At 40.6% G+C, this 23,688-nt stretch overlaps 1 protein-coding gene across 3 annotated transcripts in view; it reads right to left on the bottom strand.

Moving 5' to 3' along the window:
* Shroom3 (shroom family member 3) overlaps positions 1-23,688 on the bottom strand; it is a 300,611-nt gene that overhangs the window by 118,246 nt on the left and 158,677 nt on the right. The window lies entirely within an intron of this gene.

Here is a 23,688-nt window from a genome sequence, read left to right as displayed (position 1 = left end):
GTTCCTGGCAAAGTGTGTGTGTGTGTATGCGCGTGTGCGTGCGTGCTGTGTGTGTGTGTGTATTTGTTTGTTTCTGGGGATTGAGCCCAGGGCTCTGGCATGCAAACACTCTACCACTGATATATGCCAGCCCCCTGGCAAAAAGTTCTTAAAACTCTTGGGATATTCCTGAGTGATAGGGGTGAGAGGAGACTATTGTTATATATTTTTTTAAATCCTTTCAACCACACTAAGTTTATGTTAATGAAGTGACTCTTGAAGGATGGGGACTGGTCTCCAGAAGAACCAACCATGTGCTTAAAGTCTTAGAGCTTTGAACCCTACATCCAGACTCCTGGGGAATGAAGAGGATCTGTAGATTGAACTCAATCACCAATGGCCAATGATTTTATCAATTTTGTCTCTGTGATGAAATATCCATAAAACCCCTAAATGATGGAGTTCAGAGAGCTTCTGGTTTGGTAAAGACATGGAGATGCTGGGAGAGTGGTCTGCCTAGAGAGGGTATGGAAGTGCTGCCCACCCCTGCCCCCTGCTAATACTTTGCCCTATGCATCTCTTATATTTGGCTGTTCCTGGGTTATATATTTGGCTGTTCCTGTTTCCCTGGATTCTGTGTGCCTTTATAGGAAATCATTGAGCCTGCAGTGGAGGAGATTATAGGAATCCCTTGTGTATAGCCAGTTAGTCAGAAGTTCTGGAGACCTACACTTCTACAGGACAGTCTTATGGGACTATATTAGTCCAGTTTTTGTTGCTATAACAAAGTACTAGAGGCTGGGTAATGCATATTTTAAATGAGGCTTATTAAAGTCACAGTTTTGAAGGCTGAAAGTACACAAGAACAGGTGACCCCATTTGTTTGGTCTCTGGTGGCCACATCACATTGTGGCAGATGGCATCATGGTGAGAATATATGCAAGAGGGTGAGATCAGATGGCAAAAGAGGAAGATAAAAGTATGAGGAAGGGCCCTTCTTGTTCTTGGGATACTTACAAGGTCTCAAGAGAACTAATTACCTTTATCCCTTTTAAGGGCAGCACCCTCCCCACCTCCCACTAGCTTCCATCTCTTAAAGGTTTTACCACCTCCCAATACAGTCACATGGAGGACCAAGTGTCACGAACCTTTGGGAGACAAGTCATATCCAAACCATAGCAGGGACTGAACCCTTGACTTGTAAGATTTGATATTAACTCCAGGTAAGACAGTGTCAGGATTAGTTAGTTCTACTAAACGTAGAACACCTAGTTGATGTTCAGAGAATTAAAAGAATGCTTGGTTTAGATGACACATTTGCTATCAGAAGTATTGAGAACATAGAAAAAGTATTTTCCATTTAAGAAGAAATAATTTGGTGCAACAAACTTGGTACAACCAAGTGATTCAACTACTAATGGTATCAGGGGTGTAGCAGCGTGGGGTTTATCTCATACGTCTTTGCTTTCCTAGCACACCACTAAGGAGAGAGTTCACGCTACTCAATTAAAAAGAGACTGTACGTGAAGCCAGTCTGGTTCACTTAGATTAAAAAACTAAGGTCCTTTTAAGGATCTTCCCTGCTCAACTACTTAAATAAGCTTTCTGGAAATTTCCCTATGGGTTTTGCTGGGTGGGTGGATAGATGCAGCCGCTCTATCACCACACCAACCAGGAACCTTCAGGAACTTTCCACTCATGGCCTCCATCAGCAAGATAGATGTTAAATGAGGTTCAAATCCTAGAGGCATCCTCTGGGGACACCGATGGGCAGCTTTCCGAGTTCCAGGCCAACTTTGACCTGAGGAGAGAGACTGTAGGAAGAAGTAGCAGAAATGAAGAGGCTCTTCCTGACAACTCCCCCTTTTCAGCTGCTAGTGTGCCATACAGAGCAGTAGTGAAGCTCATCTTTATTGACTTTTACTCTACAACTGAACTCCACACGTTGCTATGGAAACACTGCATTTAAGTCAGCTGAAGTAAAAGACTTGTAAAAGCAATAAAAAGGACAGTATGCTGTTAAATATTCAGGCTCTAAAGAGCCAAGGTTTAAGCTCAAACTTCCTGATTTCTAGCTTATGACCTTAAGCAAGTAAGTTACTTCACCTCTCCAGGCCTCAATATTGACATCTGTAATATGGGGCTAGGAACAGCTGCCGGCAGATAGTAAGTACTAGGTAAACTCTAGCTTCTATTATGTTTACAAACAGACAACCAAGTCCTATTTGAGCTTCCTTCTCCTTGAGTCCTAAGACACAAAGGAACCCAAGTGGCACTGAGGTAAGAATCCAGGCCACATCAAATCTGTCGCTCTGCTAACTAGAAAAGAACATGAATCCCAGGGGCGATGCTAAAAGTGAAAGTGAATCCTAAACAACTTTAAAGGAAATAAGATTAAACTGTATGTACTGACAAGGAAATAGGTGTAATTTATCAAAGGAAAAACATGTTACAAAACAGTATGATCACCCTTGGGAAGGATTATATGAACACAAGTGATGATAATACATCAGCCTACATGAAAGAAAAGAGCTGGAAGAATCTCCACACCAACAATGGATGACGATTTGGGGGGGCCATTAGGATGACATGGGACATTCCCTCTTTCTATCTTTTATTTCTATAAGAGTTAAACTTTTATAATAAATATTATTCCTTTTCAAATGAAAAAAAAACAACAACAATGTTTAAAGGGCAAAAGAAAAAGCAACATTATCCTGTCACAGATTTTAAATTTTATTGTGTACTTATCTCCTTAAACTGGAGTAGGTAATTAATAATGATTGTAGATAAGCCGAGGCAGAAAATGCCCCTCTGATCTCCTTTCAAAATGATGATAACACACATCACTTTTTAGAATCTCTTTCATCATACCATAAATCCTCCCACAAACCTGTTGAAGTAGATATTTGTGGTTAAGGCTTGGACCTATGTGGTCTTACATCCTTTTTGAATCCTAGCTCTACATCTTACCGTCTGATCTTGGAGGAGTTACCAAATTTCCCTGTGTCTCAGCTGATTTACCTGTCAAATAGAACTAATAATAGTCCTTCAAAGGGGTGAGGCTGAATTAGGATACTAAACATAAAATGCTTACAAGAGTGACCAGCCCATTGCAAACCCTCAATGAAGTGTTTTGATTATTTCATGCTATGATTATTTTGATCCTCAGTTAGAGAGAAAATGGTGGATACCAATGATACACCTATCTCCATCTCCCCCACCCCAATGCCCCACAATCTTGAAATTCATTCCCCCAGACTCTCAATGTGTGGTGCACGGATTGTTGCTATATATTCCTCTGCAGGTTCCTTGCTTCTAGCCCTGCAGGCTCCAGCCTCTCCTGCCTGGCATGCTGGAGTCAGTTCTTCTGAGCATTCCTTCTACCTCTTTACTGCTTGGCTTAAACAGCTTCAGTGATTTTCCACTGCCCAGAATTGACATTTCAACCATCTTTATCCCTTCCCATTCTGGCCTCTCTGTGATGCAGTGATCTGCTTCAGCCACTCGGGCCTGAGTCTTTGCTTCCACTCTTAATCCCACCATCTCAAGATGCAGGAGGAGTAATACTAAAGTCAAGAAGTCTGTCTGATACTCAAATCCAATTACTTCTATTTTGCATCCCTAAAGCACTTCACATCCCAGACCAAGTTCTCATTTGAGACTCAATTATAATCATCCCCACCCTGTTATGGGATTTTGTGGGTGGGAGTTAAGGATATCATATATCAATTTGATAAGCATTTATTGATCAGGCTTTGGGAATTCAGATGGAGAAAACAAACTCCTTGCTCCCACTGAGCTCATGTCATTAGAAGAGTTAGAAAGCACAAAAACAATTGCTAGGCCATGGTTTGCACGTACAAAAGCACACTGTGTCCAAAGATGAAAACAATCACCCAGGAATGAATCAACATGAAAGGCTTGAAGTGTGTGGCTCATCTTTTGCCTCCCATCCAAATTTGCCCTTCCTCTGGCTGATCAAAAACAAGGAGCTGGATCTGAAATAGTTTAAGATCCTGTCCTACTTAGGCTCACAAAATGACCAGCTCTGACCGGTTTCCCCTCCCCAGCGCCAGCCTCTCCCTGGAGTATATTTCCACCTTCCTTTCTACTTAATTCACCTCTATCTACCTATTTGTTTAAAATGTGAACCAACTGGTCAGGTACAGTAATCTAATTCTGCATTTGATTGGAGGCCAATGCATTGAGGGCATTCAATAAATAATGGTGTTTGGTGTGCCCTTCATAGATCCTGACTGTTTATATCTGGGACAAGCTGAGATCTCAGGAGGACAGCTCAAGAGACAGCGAACGTAGGATGGTGGAACTCTGAAGACCAAGAAGGCAAATTTGCTGTGATTGCCTGGTGGAGGAATAATACACCTCTGTGTTGGCTTGCTTGGACCCAGCCTGTGACATGCAAATGTTACTTGGGTGAGTCGTTTAGGGTGTGTCCTTCTTCCTGACACAGTTTTCCCTGATTCAATCAGGGTAAAAGTACATAAGGGCTTCCACCCTTTGGGCTCACAGGCTGGTGTTTACTTGCCTTCATTAAGGAAATTCTCCTTCCTGTGAGTGGGTGGTTCTGGGAGGGGTGAGACAGGTGTCTGCTGGATGGTCTGGTCTGTCCCAAGGAAGGAAGAGCAGGAAGAAGATGGGAGTTTTTAAATTAAAACCTCATGGGCAATGTGTGTTTACCTGAACATCAGTTGGCCCATCTATCCCATCTACCTATCATGTGAGAGGCAATGAAGATACAAAGATGAATATTATAGGACCTGGGCCATGGGAGCCACTCAATAAATACTTAATCAATGATTTAAATTTATGCTTTAGTTTTACTTTGATTACTCTTTCCTACTGGAGACACTCTATACTCTCTGTATAACAGATATTATCCAGCATATTTCAGTCCACAAGTTCAAAGAGGCATCCCAGTCTACAGAAAAAGGATATTCCAGCATGTTCTCTACATTCCTGGATTTAGGTGCCCATTTTCCTCATTTTAAACCTTCTTTCCTATTATCCTTGAATGCCTCCATGTAGCCCCTCTGGTTTGATTCACTGGTTTCTCCTGGACTCTGGGTGGTAACTCTAACACAGATTGTTTTGGGGCAGCACTGGGCAATTGTGACTTGTCCCCTAGCACTCCTCTTCTAAGCTGCCATTTCTCAGACAGCAACAGGCTGGAGAGAAATCAAACTGAGTTGGCTCCAGTTCCAGCTAGGTCACGGCTCTGAGGCACTTTGGCCTCCCTAGCTGCATGTCCCATTCTCCATCTGTAGGATGGCAACGATGCCATCCCTCTCAGAGACAGAGCGAGGGCTGGTGAGCTCATCGCTGGAAAGGATGATGTACCAAGAACAAAGCAATTTCATGAGGTAAAATTCTGATTTTATGGTACCTCAATACCAGGCCTCACACTGTTCCTGGATTTTCTGCTTCTGTGATTTTGGCACATTCCCTCCAAGGAGGAGGTCTGAATAATGAGCATGACTAGTCTTCTCAAGCACAGACTTACATTTTTAGAATGGAGTTGGCACAAATAAGAATACTGGGTTGGGTTGGCTGCTAATCAAACACTGCCAGCAGGTGAGCCTGGAGCACCTGGCTCAGGGTGCTCCAGGAGAGGGTTTCTTAAAGTGTCACTCAAAGCTGGATTCAATTAGTCTACAAATTTGAAAAGGATCAAGTTTCAAAATGAGAAACCAATCTGTACACTTCAAGATGCAGAAATCTTTGCAGTTTACAGCTGCAAGACAAACCACATTCTCTGTCTGTCTGTCTGTCTGTCTGTCTGTCTGTCTCTCTCTCTCTCTCTCTCTCTCTCTCTCTCTCTCTCACACACACACACACACACACACACACACACACACATACACACACACAATCAATCAAAGACATCTATGAATTTTTTTCCCTATAGGGTGTATAAAACAAAATTTTTGAGCATGAACAGTGGAGATCTCTCTGGAAGAAAACTCCTCTCTGTATCTGATTGTAATAATCAAGCATCTGACAAAAATGTTAGCGATGTAACATAAGAGAGCAGCTAAGATCCAAAACCAACACTATTTTCCCAAACAGAATGGGGAATAGCAAAACCAGCTCCAAGCACGTATGGGTAACCATGAAAATTACATCGTAATTTTCAAATGTAAGAATGAACAAGAGGATGTTATTTCTAATTTAAAAGGAGAAACTTCCAGAAGTAAGATTCCTTAAGAGAAAAGGCTTTCTAACTGAAAACCAGCTCCAAGGTGAGCTCAGTTTCACTCCTGTGTGCCCCTTGAGCACTTGCGTTTACTCGCTGGAGGAGGTTAAGAGGAAAGAGTGCTGTAGTACCATCTCCACACTGGCCACTTTTCCCCAGAAACCCTCGGGCAGGGAGGGATACCAGCTAAAAGGAAGCACAGGCCTCAGCAGGCCTCACTTACGCGTTTTGTTGCCTTCTTGGGTTTTGGGTCCCAAGGCTGGGAAACACCAGAGCCAGGCAGCCGCCCTTGCTCACCACCATATCTGAAATAGGCCAGCGACGAGGAGAATGGTATGGAGAGGAGAGCAGCCCAGAGGGAAGAGGAAGAGGCTCTTACTCACCATCCACTCAGAGCTGGCACTGGCTGTAAAAACAACAGAACACCCCCAGGTAGGAGCACCTCCCAGCCAGCCACCTTGCCTCATCACCAATTTGCAGTAATAAGCCCTGCTGTGAGCATGAAAGGAAAGCGAGATGGGACCCAAGCAAGTCTTGGAGAAATCCTCGTTTCAGGTGGGCTTCGTGATACCAGGGGCTCTTCCCTGAAGAGTAGGTACCAGAGGTTATATGTGAATTTATTAGGTACTGATTTTTCTGTTTCAGATTGTTTAGAATGTCCCCCTGCAAATGGAGCCAGCTGCCTGCTTGGGGTGCCAGCAAGGGTGAAAACAGTTACGTTAGTTTCTGTGACCCCCGAAGATCTGGCTGCCTTACAAACATACGTGGATAACAGTGGTTCTGTCTTCCCCAAAACCCACTTCAGTATCTACAAAAGGCAAGGGCTTACAAATCCAAGACCAAAAGTCCTTCCCTCTCAAAAAGGTGACATCATTTTTAGGATTGGCAAAAGCTTTAGCATCTTCAGAAGCAGTGAATGAACTCTTTCTCTTGGTCTGATCCATGGAGAACTCATTGCCTGTCGTCAGACTGAATTTGTTTTTTCAAAAATAGCTATACTACCCTTTTCCTGAAGATTACTTTAGAACTTTACAGATGAAAGTTCAGGAGAAAATGAAAAGGGATGGTTTTCATGGATGAATCATACCATTTAAAGTTTTTTTTCCCCCATTTTTTTCCATTTAAAGTTTTGAGCTCAGTTGGCCTGATCCCACTGTATGCCAGATATCAACCTTTAAGTACTTTTTAGAGAGGATTTTGACTGAACATATATTTTGCTTTAACACTCATGTCCAAAGTAAAAAGACAGCCAAAGTATTGGAAAAAATAACCAATCAATCAGCTATCAAACATCTTTTGTGAATATAGATATACAGTATCAGATCATTTATTTTTGGATTTTCTTTATAGTTAGTGTCATTTTTTAAAAAATCAGGATGGAAAAAGCAGAGATCAAGACTCTGTCTGTTGACTCACCTAACAGGCTTGGCAAAAGCTTTCTTCGACTTCCCCAGAAGATATCCTCTTAGGTGTCCAGCTCACCCAACCTGCAATCCTAGTGTGGGGTGTGTGGGATTGCCTGCTTCCCCTGAGCTATCCAGATGCCACTCATTGTAGAGATTCAGAGTCATTCAGTCCTGCCAGACCTGACCTCATGACCTGGGAGGGAAAGGCATTTTAGGAGAGGCACTGAGCCCAACTTCATGCATACGCCCTTTCAGGGTACTGTCTCAGACTCAGCCAGGCTAAAGTCCTTGGTGCTGGTTCCTAATCCCTAGGCCTAGTGAGAAGGGTGTTTCCACAGTGCAAACTATTGAGGATTGTTGACTGAAGACATTCCCACAACTTCCAAAGCTTGGATTTGTCCTTTGAATGCACAGATTTGGCATTCTGGGTAGAATTTTCTAGTTCCTTTAGTAAATCTCTCGTGGCTGGCTAGTAATTGTGGGGCATCACCAGTTTCTGAGGACCCTGGGCAGATCCTTCTTCCCCCACATTGCAAAGGAAACACAGAATTTCTCCCATGAAGAAGAGAAAAGGAGCCTCCATCATTCAAAGTAGCCTCGCTTTTTCTCAAAACATCATGATCGCTCTGATATTCTTTTTACTGCCACAGTTCCACTCCTGAAGATATTACCAGGTGGGGCCACACCCTCAATCTCTATGTTTTCATTAGACCTAAAAAAAAAAAAAGGGGGGGGGAGGGGGGGGAAATAGAGCAGTTTGGAGTTTGGTTTCAGACTCTATGGTCTGATCTTTCCATGGTATGCTCATTCAGAGAGGCACCATCAAACTCCTGATCAGAAAACTGGTTACTTAAAAGTGTATATTATAGAAGTATCTTTGCTCTCATCCAGGAATGAACTCAAAGACCATCATTACAGGTAAATGGGACTGCCAGACACATTAGGAATGGTGGTTTAAATTTACTGATAGTTTTATCTTCAAGTAAAAGTCTACTTCTGAGTTTCCAGATGGACTTTATGTGAAAGTGATCACTCAGAATGTCCATTAAATAATGACCAATTTGTTTCCTCTTGGGTTCCTACTGGTGGGGATGTTTATGAAACAGGAATCCTTGTTATGAAGTCTGCTAAAAGATTTTAAAATAGGTGGGTGTTTCTTCAAATATATGTTACATGGCACTTCAACCAAAATAATGAGTCGTGTCTTGAAATTTTGGAACGTCCATAGAAGAAAATAAGCTTCTGACAAAATAAAGGGGGACAGTAATCACACATTCTGCCTGTTTATAAACAGTGCTCAGGTCAAAGTGGTCAGAAATTTAAAAGGGTTCTCAGGAACCACTTTAAAGAATTGGATTTAGGCGCAAGAAGCATTATTCCTGTTCTTATTGCAAAACTCTACAACCAAGGACCAGAAGGCTAACTTTCACAGGGGCACCATGGTGAACACCCACAGATTGTACACAGGACCGAGTAGTTTCTCTCATGACAGCATTTTAGGATTGATCTGATAAGCAAATCAAACTCCAGAAGTTTCTGTGGAGTTCTGTTGTGTGCTTCTGCCACCCCTGATGATCCAAGGGATCACATATCTTGAGTTGCTCCTATGGTCAGAGAGCCATGGAGTTTCTTTGAGCACCTGAGGTTACTCTGATTTAAGGAAATCATGAGAATCTGGAGAGAAAATTTTGTTTGTGATTTCTTTTTTTAAAAATTTTTCCTGTTTTGTTTTCTTGTATTAGGCATTGAACCCAGGGTGCTTTATCACTGAGCTATATTCCCAGAACATTTTTTATTTTTTATTTTGAGACAAAGTCTTGCTAAGTTGTCCAGGCTAGCCTCAAACTTTCAATCCTCCTGCCTCAGCCTCCCAAGTAGCTGGGATTATAGGTATGTACCACCAGGAGCCTGAAGGGAAAAGATCTTTGAGGATTTCTCAGGAGTGACTCTGATCAAAGTCCAAGGATGAGTAGCTTATAAAAGGATGGTGTTCCTTTTCTCCAGAGGGCTTTACCTGATTTAAGCAGGATAGAAGGCCTTTAGAAGAATCACAGTTCTCTAAATTCCACATTTCTAGAATTCTAGAGCCTGGAGGGCAGGTCTGGCTGTAGTTGTACCAAGATGTAGAAATGAATGTTTTCATCAAGGGATTAGAAACTACTGTTTTTGCTAGGTACAGTGATGCATGCACACTTGTAATCCCAGCAGCTCAGGAGGCTGAGGCAGGAGGATCTTGAATTCAAAGCCTGCCTCAACTTAGTGAGTCCTAAGTAACTCAGTGATACCCTGTCTCTAAATAAAATATTTTAAAAAGGGGATGTGGCTTAGTGGTAAAGCACCCCCGGGCTCAATCCAAAAAAACAAAACCTGACCAGCTCCTGTCAGATTCTAAAATGAAGAGGTAGGCAATAGCTTCCCTAGGAGAAGAGATTCCACTTTTACTCTCTAAAGGGAAGATTATAATTCCCCCTATTGGGTCGATGATGAGTGAGTGATCCTTGAGTTAGCAGAAGATGGTGCTACCATGCAATGACCACATCAATGAGAGAAGACAGCCAGAGGCAGCATGGCCAGGGTGATGCGGTGAGAGTCCTCTTCTACCTTTAGCTTGGCCACTTTGAACACATCTAATTGTAGTCTTCCTGGGTAGTTGAAAAGACAGAAATCTTAAGATTAGAATATAAGCTTAAGAAGAACAGGTTTTGTCCGTCTCCCTAGCCTTGCTGTATATTGTATTTGAAATAATGCCTGGCACATAATAGGTATTCAATAAATATTTGCAGGGTAAATACAATGATTCTAGAATTAATGGAGAGTTGAAACTACACTCAGGGAAAAGTGTGGAAATGCCCCAAGAAGGTTCCTAAAGGGATTGATGCCAGGGCCTTGTGCATGCAAGGCAAGCACTCTACCAACTGAGCTATCTCCCCAGCTCACTTTTATTTTAAAATGTGTGTACATATTAATATAGTTGGGCGCTCTCTCTCTCTCTCTCTCTCTCTCTTTATAACACAAAACATGCTTTCCTGATTATGCTGTACAATACATGAATACTTAAAATCTTGGAAAGTAAAGTCAACCTTTGAAGAACAAGTTAACTCTCACATGTAGGAAATACTATTGGCCATTTTATTTCATCATTTGGAACTTGAGATGCTTTCTCTATTTGCAACACTGCAGATGAAGAGCTTAGAATTCGATAAATTATAAACCTAATGAGGCTTCTAACTCCTCTAGCCAGTCATTAGCTGCCAGGAAATGATCACTGTTACTTAATTATAAGATGAAACTAACCATTGAGAAATGCTGAAAGTGATCCGATTGGCCCAGAGAGCAAGGACTAATTCCACAGGCATGCCCTGTACATACCAATTAGAGCTGCATCATCCACAGCGAAATGCCCCATGCCACTGGCTATGTTCTATGTTGTCATTTTTAGATTAACCAAATCTGAACGAAAACAATTTCAGTTCTACAGCACTTCCCAGGCACCCATTGAGAGGTAGGCCTTTCTAATTTAAAGGACAATGTATCCTCTTATGGACTTATTCCTCAGGAAATGTCCTTTATTCTCACTTTGACCCAACCCAAAAAAGAGACAGTGTGAAAGATAATAAAGACAACCATAAGTGGTTTTCATGGCTCTCAGATAGAAAAATATTAAGAAGCTTTCCAAAAGAAAAGTGTATATACGTGGAACTTTTATTCCACTTTGAGGAGCAATTCATTGGCAGAGGGAAATGAGTGACAGGGGAGAGTAATGCACAGACCAGCATCCCATCAGTGTAGCCTCTATTGTTATGAAGATCACACACACACACACACACACACACACACACACACACAAACAACTATCAGGGGTTTCCAGGATACAGCTTTCAGTTCCAGCTGAATGCATTATAGTTTTATGTGATTTTATGCCAATAGTGGTTTGATCAGATGCCATCTGCTTTTCCTTCTGAAGTACCCCTTCCATTTGCCTGGAATTAAAGGATAGTTTGTTGATTGGCATCAAGGGTCTGGAGTTCCTAGGCTGCCTGAGTTCTAATCCCAACACTGCCATTTAAGCTTTTGGTATTTTGCATTTGAGTGAGAAGAGACAAATACAGAGAAAATTAAATTTTTTTTTTTTTTTTTGCTGAAACAGGGGGACCCCCTCCCCCAACTTAAGTACAAGGTAAATTGCAAGTTTTCAATTATAAATGGATTGCCTGTAATTTAGAAGAAGCAGTGTGAAAATTAAATGAGCAAATATACCTTTTAAACAGCATGTAAAGTGCTCTATTAAATGTGAGTTTTTATTTTATCTCCTTTTAATGTATTGAAGGGGACAGACTCAAGCAATTAGTGTCAAAGAAGAGCTAAGACAGCATGGATAAACATCAAGGGACTCCATGAAAGCCTGATCCTCCCATGTAGACACAGAAGATCAAATTCCCTAGAAATGTGCGTAACTGTTTTACAGCTTAAGATTTTGGAGACTTTCCAACAACACGACAAATTGCTAGCTTTTACACGGTGACAGAAACCACAACTATGAATACACTGGTCTCCATTTTGTCACCTCTCATTCTCTCTTCAACCCACTGCAGCTCAGCTTTCACCACCACCACCACCACCCCACCCCCCACCCCACCCCCACCCTCGACCGCCCCAGTGATGGATCTTCTCAAGGTCGCCATCTTTTCCATCTTGCCAAGGTCAATAATTTGAGCTTATTCCACCGGACCCTTTAGCAACAGCCCTGACTGCAGCTGACCATCCCCTTCTCCACACACTTTCTTACCTTGACTTCCACAACACCACACCACTCTGTGGTTTTTCTCCCCTCTCCCAACTCACTGTTCCTTCTAAACAGCCTTTGCTAAGTTCACCTCCTCTTTGGGTTGACGTGTCCCAGGGCTAATTCGTTGTATCCTTTCTCTTCCCTATTTACATTCTGTCCTCAGGAAAGTGATTCTAGTCTTAGGACCTTAAATATTACTTATGTATTGATGACTCTCCATTTTACCTCTCAGCTTTCTCTCACTCTCTCCCTTGGAATTCTAAAGTTTTATATCCAACTACCCATCCAGACAGCCAATGGGTATATCAAACATATACCTGAAGGAAAACTCTTGATTCTGCTCTTCCTCAATAACCTCCCCCTACCCCACCACTCTACCCTCCAAACTTTCTGTTCCCCAGTTTTTCACGTTTTTTTTTCAGTTTTATGACTTTTTTTCCCCAATTGCAGATTGACACAATAACTTTATTTCATTTGTTCATTTTTATGTGGTGCTGGGCATTGAACCCAGTGCCTCACACATGCTAGGCAAGCACTCCACCACTGAGCCACTGCCCTGGCCCAGTTTTCCACATTTCACTCATGGTCCCATTGTCACTGTAGTTGTTCAGACAAAACCTGTGTCTCCTTCATTATTCTTTCTATTAATCCTTTTATTCAACTCATCTGCAGATCTGTTGTTCTTATGGGTCCTAACTCATCACTTCGGCCATCTCTGGGGCCATTTCAGGGGCAAGCAACCATCATTCCTTGGATTAGAATAGTAACTGCCCACGTGATCTCCCTCTCAGCTTCTGCTCTTGACCTCATACACTCTATTTTCAAAAGGTGATCTCAGTCTTGTTTTAAATCACGGGCTTTGGGATAATCTTAGGAAGATGCTGGTTTTCTTGGTGGTTGATTTTCAGGGAGTTTAAGGTAGACATTCTCAAATCCTTGTCACCTTCCTCAGCATAGACAGAATGCAAACAATAGAGACCATGCTGGATAGAATCTCATACAGTGGCTATCTCATAGGCATCTGTATAAGACCTGAAATTTTGGTTCCCTAGAACATAGGAACTAATTCAGTCACAAGTCCCTGAAGATATGGCTGTTGGGTTGTGTCTTATTCTAAAAAAAAAAAAAAAAAAAAAAAAAACTCTCATTTTGGAGGACCTGTCTAATGTCACCAGTCTAACACCATTTTTTTTTTTTTTTTTTTTTTTGGTGGTGCTGAGCTTACACCATTTTTAAGCTTCATATGGACCTGGGTTTTCTCCCTGCAGGCTGTCCTCTAGAAGGTCCTGGACTTACCTCCTGAGATGAGTCTGGAAGTTGGGAGAAAGTCTGAGAAAAAAATGTTCAGAGAAAAAGCTTATGCTAGCATCCGCCAAAGTGGTATAATCCTAACAGGGGCAAATAACATGATATGGCCCATGCGCTATGCCATGTCTATAGAACTCTGGGACACACAATTGTAGATTCATTGTGTCGGCAATTCCTCATCATTTGGTCTTTTTGGAAAGACTTGCAACAACTTAAGTTAAAATCTCAAAATTCTGTGAATGCTCTCTATGATCACCAATTTAAAAGTGGGAGGAGTGTTGTTGGGGTGGCCCATCAGCATCATGTTACATACAAAAGACAGTGATCTGAAATGACATGTGCAAACATCCAAAGCCTGACAACATGATGGTGCTTTTACCACAAAGGAAAAACATACTGCCAAGAACAGTGACTTTGGAGCAAAGAGATAAAGTTTCAAATTTCATATCTGCCATTTATAGGTGATGATAGTCAAGACATTTTTTGACCAAGACATTTCTCTGAGCCTCAATTCTTTCCTCTGGGAAGGGACAATATCACCCACCCATTGAGGTATGTAGATGATCAGAGGTGATACAAGTAAAAAGCTTGGCAATGAATCTATATAAATGGTAGCTGCATTGGGTGATTCCACCTATGCCACACTAAGACTTTTTTCTTTTTTGGGGGGTGGGGAAGGCAGGGCAGGGTCTCATTAAATTGCCAGGCTGGCCTCAAACTTGTGATCCTCTTGCCTGGATTATATTTCTTAATCTCAGAAATTTCTTAACTGAAAACTCTGTTACCATCTGAAAATTTTCTTATCCATACAACTTGGGGATGCATTGATGGTAAATAGTATTTGAGATAGACAATGGATATGCACACTTAAGAAGAAATAGTTTAAGCCAGGTAGGATGGTACATACCTTATCCCAGCTACTTGGGAGACTGAGGCAGGAGGATCATAATTTGAGGCAAGCTTGGGTAACTCAGTGAGACCTTGTCTTAAAATTAAAAATAAAAGGGATAAGGGAACAACTCAGTGATAGAGAACCCTTGGGTTCGATCCCCAGTACTGTTTTTAAGAAAACGAAAAACAAAACGTGTGTGTGTATGTGTGTGTGTGTGTGTGTGTGTGTCTGAATATTTTAAACAACAGTTTTAAGTCACCTTTTCAGTGGAAATGTAGCAGTGAACATCCTTTGTGAAGCTTGTGTACTGTACTTAAACACCAACACTGAACATTCAAGCAAGTGGGATTAATGTAGCAGACAATATTCTCCTAATTGCATAAAAAATAAGGGGCAAAGTTTAAAATGATTTAAAATAATTACCTACAGATGGCAAACCCCACAATCATCTTTACCACTTAAAGAGGATGATTTTTCTTTCTTTTGATTTCCTGGCACAGAATGCTACTTGATTTAGTGCTAAATGAGAAAAACAGTACTATGTAGACTCATATGAGAGCACAGCTCTTTTGTGCTTCAATTTGAAATCTATATAATGACATCCCTACCTTTAGCCCATAAGGGGTTGAGTCTGCAGAGTTATGAAACATCCCAGGATACATTCTTCTTCTCTGCTCTATACTCTCCATCAATAAACTCAAAGGTCAAGAGATTTCTCTGCATGTAAAGCAAGCTGAGTGACAGCAAAACTCAACTGAGCCTTAAACAAAAATTTACCAAACACCTACTACATACCAGGCACTGTGGTAGGCTCTAGTTCAATGGTGAATAAAATACACATGGTCTCTGCTCACAAGTTGGTGTTTAAAAGGGAAGAGAGATAAATTTATGATAAGATGTGGTTAGTCACAGGAATAAACAAAGATATGATGTTATGGATATACTCACAATTAGAGAGGGGAGAACCTGGATCCTAGTTAGACAAATAGCATGTACAAAAGCAGGAAGAGGGAAGAAGCATGGTATTGCTCAGAAACTGAAAGTGGTTCTGGTAACTGGAGTACTTGTGCAGTGGGACAGGAAGGAGGCCCTCAGGTATGAAGCTGGAGAGACAAACCTGCACACTGTGCAGAAATCTTGATCTTATCTTGAGGTATAAAGGAGATATGAGCAGTGAGGGTTTCAAGTAATGCAAGAAAGATAGAGGGAGAGTCAGGGGAGAGAGAAGTTGAGACTCACAGTTAAAAACAGCAGGTTGAGGATTGAGCTCAGTTGGTAGAGTGCTTGCCCTGCATGTACAAGGCCCTGGGTTCAATTCCCAGCACCATCAAAAAAAAAAAAAAAAAAAGAAAAGATTGGTCTTAAATCATCATCCAAGTAAGAAGAATGTTCTCTTGTATTTCATTTTGGCATAGCTCTATAAAACCAAATAGTTGCTATTTGGAGTTGGGTAAAAAATTTAAAAATAAACATTCAAGGCCTGTTGCATCAGGAAATTTAAAACCATGTTGAACAGCAACTATTAGAATTTATTTTTGGATTAACCAAGCTGAAAATGCTGGCATGCTGCCATTATAATTTGGATACTGTTTGGTCTCTTGGAGACTGAGATATGGCTGATCATCTCATTTAATATAGGAACAGCAACCCCAAACACTGTGTTAACTAGGAGTCTGACATACAGTGTTTCTGTTCTCCTTTACATAATTTGAGGGTTCCTGAATGACCAAGTAAGGCTCGTGTAGGAACCACTTAAATTCCAATAATACAGCAGTGTCATCAGACTGACATTAATGGGGGAATAATAGGCCATCAGGGCAAAAACTATAAATTGAATGCTATTATTCCTTTCAACTCGGAAATATATTACAATTCATTAAAGGTCATATCAAAAAAATTATAAATATGGCCATCTGACTGCAATTCAACAATTCAGTTGTTCCAACATGTGATATTATTAACTCCAAAAGGGATTTGAGGCAGCCCTGAATGTGCAGCATACACACTTACTCCGTGTTAGCTCAGATGTTGACACACGGATTCGTTGTGGACATTTCTTTACAATTTCTGTTTGGCTTCTGAAGCACAGCCCAACTTTAAAAGCATCACGATAGCCACCCTTTAGAAAAATGTGACAGAGTCGCATGGCACTAGTTTTGATGTGTAGTGGTAATTGCCCCTGCTGGGAATTCTCATGCCCCTCACCCAACCCTGGAAACCTGAACAACAAAACAGGACTCGAGGCCTTCGGAAATTACTGAGGCTGGAGCAAATGTTGCTCATGCTTCATCTCCCAGGAAACCCAGAAACCTCCCAAGAATGAAGTGACAGGGGCAGAGCAGGCAGCTGAGTGGAGCCGGCAGCTATAATGTACTGTCTTTTGCAGACAAAAGTGCTTCAGTGTCAAAGCCACAGACCAAGGGCAGGCACAGCCTCCAGAAGGAAACCTTTATCAGCAAGCACGAGACAGTGATCACAGACAGGTGGCCCCGGACAAGAGGACGACAGAGTGCAGCAGACTGAAATGTCTGAATGCAGAGCAGGCCTGTGAATCGTTTCCACTCTGGCATTTTAATGAGAAATAAAGGGGGAATGGGAAGGTTTTATGATCATTTTATTCATGTGTTAAAAATATTGGAGTGACTCTTTTAAACTCGATCTTTGCCAAAAGACCGGGAAGCAAACCTCTTAGAATGTCAATTTCCTTCCAACCTAAGTAGATATTTGGAAAATATTTGATTAGAAAAATTGAAAGAAGCTAAATTTAAAATCCAGGCACAAGAATCGCAAATACTAATATACTGAAGGGCTGGCGATGTACTTTTGTGGTAAAGCACTTGCCTAGCATGTGCAAGGCTCTCGATTAAATCCCTATACCATTAAAAAAAATGTTGATATATTGGAATTAAAAGCAAAAAGAAGAGTTTTTCTCAGAACTTTAGCTAAACTTTTTCCATAGAATGCTTTAGAAAGAAACTATGGAATGCTCAGTTATGGAGCATCTGCATGCACAAGGTAGGTATATCTTGCTCCTTCCCCTCCTCCCCCAAGTTCTCTTATTTCAGATTCCAAGAGTGTTCTTTCAGTTCCACACTTTCACCTCACACTGTTGAAAAACATCTGGGTGTTTTGTGCAAATCCACAGCTAAATAGGAAAGAGGCAAGAAAAGACTCTGACATACAATAATCTTGAAGGAAAACAGTCCTGTATCATGTTTGTGGGCTTTATTTAGGAATTTTCCTTTGAATAATAAGTTAAAGTATCCTCTTTCTTAAAGGAAATATTTGTGTAAATTAGATGAGGAAAATATAGAATGTTCTTCCTAATTCCTCGAGAAGAACCGTCCGGTCCTGGTTCAGGCTGCACAGTCCACAAAGGACTGAGTGGTAACTCAGAGCTCTCCTTGGGCCTTCTGGCAATTAGCTTTGTAGCCAGGAGTCAAGTTTTATAAACTGTGAAGTGACCGGGCAGACAGACTGGCTCTACAAGGTACTGTTTCCAATTTGACTCATGCTTATGGTCGTTAACCTTAAAGTCATTTGTGGTCTAAGTGCCAACAGACATTCTTTTATTTATTTTTATTTTTATTTTATTTTTTACAGTACTGGGGAGTGAACCCTGGAGCACTTTACCACTGAGCTTCAGCCCCAGTTCTTTTTATTTTTTACTTTTGAGACAGGATCTTGGAACTTGCCATCCTTCAACCTCAGCCTCCCAAATTTGCTGGGATGATGGGAACGAGCCACAGCACCAGGCCCTATCAGATATTCTTTTTTGTTGTTGTTGCTGTTGTTACTGGAGGTTGTACCCAGGGATGCTTTACCACAGAGCCACATCTCATCTGTCTGTCTGTTCTTCCTTCCTTTTATTTAATTTTGAGACAGGGTCTCCCTAAATTGCTAAGAATCTCTAAATTGCTGAGGATCAAACTTGCAATCCTGAGCCACCACACAGAGCTCCATCAGATATTCTGAAATGAATGATTAGCCTAGACATTCAATCTCTGGTCAACTTTTTGTCTTACTGTCCAGACTTGGGATTGCAGGAGCTCCATGGTATAGGGAGAAAGAAAGAAAGGGGAAAGGAAAAGACAAGATAGAACGAAATATCTTCCCTGAGGGCAATATATCCCAAATTTAAAAGAGTTGCAAATGAAGCCAAAAGCATAAAATACATGTTAAAAGGAGCTCTTCCTCCTAAAATAAACAAATACATCACTAAAAGTGTAAACAGAACTGTAAATCAAAATCATCTGCCTAATGCATTCTTAGAGTTTCTTTCTAAGAGCAAATTCCAGTAAGAAATGGGCTCTCAGAAACCCAGACAAGTCAAAGTTGAAGGAAAGCTGACAGCAGTTGTTTTCCTTAGAGATAAGATCACCCTGCCTTCTCCAGTAGCCTTAATAGCTAATGTCTTTCCACTGGACTCTCAAAACCAAAAACCGAGATGGAGAAAATCCTTTGCTTTTATCCACTGCCACCAGCAATTCAAGCACAGGGAGCAGGAAGAACAATAAAAATATCCATGGCCATCATGAAGATTGACCCTTACATCTGTTATTGTTGGTGGACGTAGTTTTCCATGGCCTCCTTTCCCCAATCAATGGGAAAAATATGCCTTCCAGACTGCATTTTTTGTTCCTTCTCAAACCACATCCCTCAAATATAATCAATACTTGCTTAAAGAGGGTTCAGGAAAGTGACAAACACTTATCTGCCTGGGAGAAATGAAATAAACTGAAAATCAAATAGAAAATGGTAAGAATACTACGGTGAATGGTTAAATATTTACAACATCAAAACTAGTTCATTTGAAAACAAATGGACAAGTGCCTGGCTTAGTTCCCTGCCTAGGGAACCAAGAATGTTCCCTGGCTGAGAGTTGCCATTTTATTGACATTCAAGTGGAAGATGTGGGTCTAGGAAAGGAAGGTAGGAGTGAGCATGTGAATTATAGTTCTACAAAACCAGTGTCATTCGAGATGAGCTTGTGTTGATGTCGATAACCTTTTTTTTTCTTTTTTGCTATCCTTTTAAAATAACAAAATCACAAAGAAGTGCCTAGAAAATAAAAGCACTGTATTATTTTGATGGTCAAGTGTAGGAGTGCTCCTAGGAAAACTCATCAGTCTTTCTCTTTTGACTGCTTTACACTTCGTAGGCTATAAAGAATGAAAGAAAATTCAAACTATATCACACCTAAAGAAAACACCAAAATTGTATTCTTTAGGCAACTGCGACCTACAGTCCACCTAAGGTGGAAGGAAAAAGAAAGAATGAAGAAGAGAAAACCAAGCATCATTCAAACAACTGGATAAATAAATCAATATCCTCCAAGGCTCAATGATCTGATTTTGCATTGATGCAGAAAGGGTCCTTTGGGGATTAGGAAAGTATATAAAATAATTCTTATTAGAATTCCTTCTTTGTATTGTTTGTGTTTTCTCTTAATCAACTTATATTAGTTCAACTTCTCCAAAGGACCTATCAACTAAATGTTCTCAGGCAACCCTGCGGTTCCAGATGAGGTTTCTAGAACAGGCAGATATCACCCGCGGTCATGGTTATGTCTACCCCTGTCCCTGGTATTGGCCCAGTGTGAGGCTCTCCACAGTGCTGAGACCTCCCTCTCAATTGTCTTCCTTGACTCCAGGGCAGCGTGTTCTCCTTCACCCTTCAAACACCACTTCTGTTTTATTTTTTTCTTCTTTGAAGCACCAAGGTCCATGGCCCTCCTTTGTTGTTCCCTTTTGCTCCCTTCCTTAGGGACTTCATCAGTGCTCATCTCTAGTGCTCACCCTTGGGGACACTTTCATTAACAGAATCTAAGACATCCAAGACCAAAATTATGATACCTTTCCAAGCCAAAGAGTCCCAGGTCACCACACAGTTCCACACATGAATGGGGTTCAAACATCCTTCATGAACAGTTGTGATCACACCCTCCCCCGTCTATGTATTTATTTGTTTTGGGCTCTAGGGTGTGAGCCCGGGGCCTCTGCGTGCTAAGCACATGCTCTATCGCACTCCCAGTGTTCTTTGAAGGCACAGGGCCTGTCCCAACCATCCCCCTATTTCATTCTTACTACCACCACCTAATTCAGGCCTTCCGTCACCTTTCCCCTGAACATGACATGTCTGTCTCTTAGAATAAAAGTATCAGCTCACCTGCTCACTGCTATTTTTGACAGTGTGGACCTACCACACACTTCCACTGCACTCTGTCTGCCCTCCTTGGGCTTCTTCCACTTGCTTTCATTCTGAACTAAAGATCACTGGATTATTTGGTAATTTTGAATATTTTAAGAAGCAAATGCTTTTATATTTACAAATTTCACTCCAATGGGAGGGCATTTGGTGGATGGCTTCACTAAGCCTCTTCAAGGGCAGGCTCCTCTCTTAAGACTGGAGGAGTCCACATAGAAACCTCAGGTTCTGGGAGGATGGGAATAGGAACAACAGCAGAATAAAGCAGACGTAACTCTCCTATGTTCATACATGAACACACGGCCAGTGTCACTCCACATCATGTGCCACCAGAAGAATGTATTATAATATGTCAAATGTACATACTCCATGAATGTATAATATGTCAAAATACATTCTACTGTCTGTATATCTAAAATGAAAATTAAAAAAAGAAAGAAACCTCATATACCATCATCCAAGCACCATGACGCAGGGATGAAGCATCATGATCAGGTTTCAGCCAAGAATTCAACAGAGTGAATCATCTTTCAAACACATTATGTATCAGAAAGTCAAACTGTCCTCAGTGCTCTATTGAAAAAGAAGATAAAAATTATATTCTTCAAAAATAACAAGTTTAAGAAAGGCTGATCCTAAAAGAGACTAAAAAGTCCTGTTAACTAAATGCAATACCTGGCCTGGGAATGGACTCTGTACTAAAAGGAAAAACTACGTTATCAAGGACATTACTGAGTGCCAGGCATGATGGTGCAACTCTGTAATCCCAGGTACTTGAGAGGCTAAAGAAGGAGGAACACAAGTTTGAGGCCAGCTTCAGTAATTAAGGAAGACCCTGTCTCAAAAATAAATAAATAAAAAGAGCTGGGGATATAGCTCAGTGGTTAAGCACCCTAAGGTTCATCCTCAATATGGGGTGGGGGTGGATATTATTGTATCAATTGACAAAATTGAAATATACACAAAAGATTAGATATAAATACTATATCAATGTTAAAATTATTAGAGTTGATTATGATACTGTAGCCATGAAAGAGAATACCCATATTTACAGGAAATAAACAAGGAGGGATTTAGATATAAAGAGCCATAACTTATCCTCAGGTGATTTAAAAAATATTATAGATAGAAACACATAAGAAAAAGTAAACAGGATAAAAGATAAATTAGTTATAGGTAAATCTGAGTAAAAGATAAACAATTTTCAAGTAAAAAGTTTGAAAATTTAAACAATTAAGTCCTAGTTCTTTATTTTTGATAAACAGGGTAGCCCTGCTCATTACAAAGAGTCAAAAAATGATGAAGGAATAAGTTTTCATCCCATACATACTCTTTAATCCAGTAATGCTTATGGAACATTTATGTGTACAATAGTCCACTTCATTGTTTTCCAACATTTTGTTCCTAAAATCAGCTCAAATTATTTGGAAACAGATTTGATGATTATGCATACCTACTGTTTGTGTTTATTAGTTTCAAATTATTACTTTAAAAGTTCATCTGAGGAGTGATGGCATGCATCTGTAGTCCCAGCTGCTGGGGAGGCTGAGGCAGGTGGATCATCAATTTAGTGAGCTCATAAGCAGCTCAGTGAAACCCTGCCTCAAAATAAAAAATAAAAAGGATTTGGAATGTGGCCCAGTGGTAAAGTACTTTTGGGTTCAATCCCCAGTACAAAAAAAGAATTTATATTTTAGAGTTAAATTTTAGCTTTTTATAGGATTACCAAGGTACCTTAAATTTAGCTTTCATGCCAGGTGTGGTGGCACACCCTATAATCCCAGAAGCTGGGGAGGCTGAGGCAGGAGGATCATGTGTTCAAAGCCAGCCTCAGCAATAGCAAGGTGCTAAGCAACTCAGTGAGACCCTGTCTCTAAGTAAAATACAAAATACAGCTGGGATGTGGCTCAGTGGTTGAATGTCCCTGAGTGCAATCTCCAATACCCACCCCCACAATTTAGTTTTTATATCTTAATTAATATTTTTATGTGTTTAATATTTATTAAAATACAATAAATGTGGACCAATTCCCAGAATGCAGAAAAATACTATTAGCTTCACACTCTACCTTAGGGGATGAATATTTCTTTCATAACAAACAAAAAACTCTCATGTAGTGAACTGTATTTCTGCTATACAGTGAAAGAGTCAAATTAGCACAGGTCTAGAAGGTTTAAGCCTGCAAAATATCTGTTCAAAAGTAAATTTCTTTTGGTTCCAAAAACTTCTTTGTTTCAAATGTATCATCATTCCTGTAGTTTTCATAATGTCACCAGCGTGGACAGAAAAAAAAAAAAAACATTGTTAAAATAGTTAAACACCATTTAAACATCAACAGGGATATTGTTTGAATGAAATAAATTCTTTATGGACAAAAAAGTAAAATGCAGTTCATTAGGTCAAGTCTGTAAAGAGCCTTTCATTGCTGTACAACAATGCTGTGCTCAGCACTCAATTAAATGTCCTGGGCCCTCTTACTTGTTCCACAAATTCTATGAGGTAGATACTGTCATTAACTCCATTTTACAGATGATGAAAAAGAGAGATTAAATAATTTGCCCAAGGTCTAGTTTACAACAGCCAGGACTTGAGCCCAGAAGTCTGGCTCATAGCCTATGCTCTTAATCACGTGGGTAACACACAGACCAAATACAAATCACTCTGTTTCAGCTTTCAAATGTGCTGTAACTTTATTTTAAAGTACGTACTTAACAATTTTGACTTCTGAGGCTTCCATATATTTCATATCTCATATATTACCTGTTTAACTTCACTATCTGCTCTATCTTCACTTCTGCACATGGGAAGCTCACCTGGTACACAAAGAAGTCAAATTATTGGGGCAAAGTTGTTTGTTTTTTTGTTTTTGCTGTACTGGAGATTGAACCCAGGG

Source organism: Ictidomys tridecemlineatus, chromosome 9, assembly GCF_052094955.1.
Source record: "Ictidomys tridecemlineatus isolate mIctTri1 chromosome 9, mIctTri1.hap1, whole genome shotgun sequence".
In the NCBI taxonomy this organism is placed as follows: domain Eukaryota; kingdom Metazoa; phylum Chordata; class Mammalia; order Rodentia; family Sciuridae; genus Ictidomys; species Ictidomys tridecemlineatus.
This window is presented reverse-complemented; position numbering and strand designations above follow the sequence as displayed.